Raw genomic sequence first — 2,775 nt, forward strand, 5'->3', positions numbered from 1 at the left:
CATCCCCTCTCTTCCCCTGTAACTCTTCCCCCAGGTTATTACTGGTAAAAGAGCCGATATGTTTTTCAGTCACCTGGTAAAATGATGGTTAATAAATGACTGATTTCACTGACTTCACAACAATATCACAGATTCACTGACTTCACTATAATATCACAGACTCACTGGCTCACTCAATGTAAAGTATATGGTAGTATTCTATAGTTAAACACTGTTTCTCCCACTTGCCCGTCAACCCCACCTCATTTCCTTTCTGTCTGAATAACACCTTCAATAAAGAAGAAGAGAACGCTCTTGTAAAAGGATACATTCAGCACATACGAGGTCCTTTTCACCATACTCTGAAAGCTACCACAGTCCATCTTGATGTGAGGGAGACTGTCCAGAAGCACATGATGCCCTGTGGGTCATGGGTTGGTTAACCTGAGGATTCCGGGTGGCCTGGAGTCACCCTGGACCTCACTATGACCGGATCCCACGGAAGTCAACTATCTCTGGGGTAGGCAGACCCATGGTACTGGGTCTACACTGGAGCCCTCCGAAGGTATCGTGATGGGAGCTGTCGTGTTTCAGGTTGTCCAGTACTTGGTGGCTTTCCTGTACAGCAGTGGGGTGGTTGTATAGGAATGGAGGCTGGTGGAAATGGAGAGGCCTTTTCACTGTCAGGTTTAGAGAACGTGGGCGAGTCATTGAAGCAGGCTTTTGAACAACCAGAGATAGAGCCTCGGTTTGAATCTCTGGTAGTTGTTGGCCATACCACTCTCGGAATATGGGGGAGTCGTGACATGCTGTCTACATGGGTGGATGTTGACGCCGGCTCGCGAGAGCTGAGGAACACGGTCTCATCGTCCGTTTCCACCATTCCACCATCCTCGACGTGTAGCTGTGGTGACTTGACGAAAGCATGTGATATGTTTTTGAAAATTGAGTCACGCTCGAGTTTACAGCTCTGGAGAGTTCATACTTGAGAATGTCTGCTAGGAGTTTGTCTTCGTTGTCTGGGTTCGAGTGAAGGTAGTCAGTTTGCTTGTTATTCATCCATTCCAGATGACCTTTATCTAAAGGTGTCTTATTGTTAAACTCACTGTAATGGTCCAAGAACACATCACCAGGAGATATCTTTGTCGCCACATATTCTTTGTTCCAAGTACTATGGTGGTCCTCCTCTTCAGACTCATTAGTCTGATTCTCATAGACCTGGATGAACCTGGCCTGGAGTTGACCCAGGAGCCTCTGCATGGTCTGAAGCTGCTTCCTCAGTGTATGTCCATCGTCCGTACTCTTCCCGCTAACGCCCCCTGTCCCGGGGAGGTCCTGGTGCCCGCGGCACCCTCTGTTTCCTCTTGTTTTCTAACATCTCACTCTGAAGGTGACTGGTTGGAGTGGTCTCCCCTTCACCAAACCCTTCACCTGTGAAATAAACACTGAGAGGAGAGCCTGCCATGCCTCTGATGATGTTTTCCACTCTGGCACGCTTGGCCTGGTGTCTGTCAACCAGCTCCAGCATCCAGTCCTGGGTCAACCCGGCCTCATTGGGTCTGAATCTAGTGGGACTGGCCCCAGGGGATGCCTGGCTGGCTGGAGACAGAGGTGCCATGGTGGTACTGCTGCTGTGGTGGTCCACCTGGTTAAGATTCGTCAAGGCAGAGCTGGACATGGGAGTGTCTGGGGGTAATATGCAGTGGTGCTCTCCTGCAGGGTTCTTTTACTCTCTATGGTTGTCTGTAGGAGCGTAGAGATAAGGGATCCACCACTTGACTGAGAGGAGGACTGAGGGGAGGAGGAGATGTATGTGTTGTTTGTGTGGAAAGGAGGGAGGATTCTCTGTCCTGTCCTCTGGGTAGGTGCTGCTGGAGGAATGATGCATGTTGTGGTCCAAAAGGCTCGGCTCCATGCTTCATGCAAAATAAATGTACATAACCACAAATATAGTTTATAGGAAAAACAGGTCTTTAGAAAGCATTTTAACATTAGCAACTGTTGTAATAAAATATTTAAAAAGAAAACAATATTGCAGTATTGATGGAAAATCATCAATACTGCAAAATGTTATTTTCCCCAGAAAATACATATAATTTTAACGACAAAACAAACCTATATTTAACAGATGAACTAAAATAGTGTATTTGTGATTAAAACTATAACATTTTGCCATTAGTAATAAATATTAAATTGTATTTTACTGGCAGTTTGAAAGTTATACGTTTTGTGAAGTCATCTACTAGACAACAATATCTGTATGTATTCATAGTGTGCAGCAATGATGCAGAAGCAAACAATATTATACTCACATTTTACCTCAAAGATTGTTAAGGTAATGTCAATGCTTGAATTATGCAAATATTCATCCTGTAGAAACACAATTAAAAATCAACATTATTTAAAGAAAACTGTTCACGGAAATGACTGACACTAGCCTTGTCTTTATATATAAATGCTCCACATAGCAGAGTAGCAGCAGACAAGTTAAGACCCCAAACGAGAATATCTGTATTAATTTGATCAAATCCAAATCACACTATTTATTTAATAAAATAACATGTTACTTTTAAATGAGCATATTCTATGTTGAGAAGATTTGTTGCAGCCTAAGTGCCTACTTTTCACGTGTTTACTTCCAAAAACCCGACAACAACAAAAAAAAGGATGCCTGCCTACCAGTGCTCTGAGTGAATGTAGGCGTCCAGTAGCTGTCCAAGACGAGAGGCTGAAATGATGCGTGCCACAGGGGAGAAGAGTTATTATAAACTGGGTTACTGTATTTCATCCACAATC

The 2,775-nt window shown here is 44.0% G+C and overlaps 1 pseudogene; it reads right to left on the reverse strand.

Moving 5' to 3' along the window:
- Positions 1 to 463: 463 nt before the first annotated feature.
- LOC116371809 (uncharacterized) lies at positions 464 to 1,791 on the reverse strand (annotated as a pseudogene).
- Between the last annotated feature and the right edge of the window lie 984 nt (positions 1,792 to 2,775).

Source organism: Oncorhynchus kisutch, unplaced genomic scaffold, assembly GCF_002021735.2.
Source record: "Oncorhynchus kisutch isolate 150728-3 unplaced genomic scaffold, Okis_V2 scaffold3695, whole genome shotgun sequence".
Classification (NCBI taxonomy): Eukaryota; Metazoa; Chordata; class Actinopteri; order Salmoniformes; family Salmonidae; genus Oncorhynchus; species Oncorhynchus kisutch.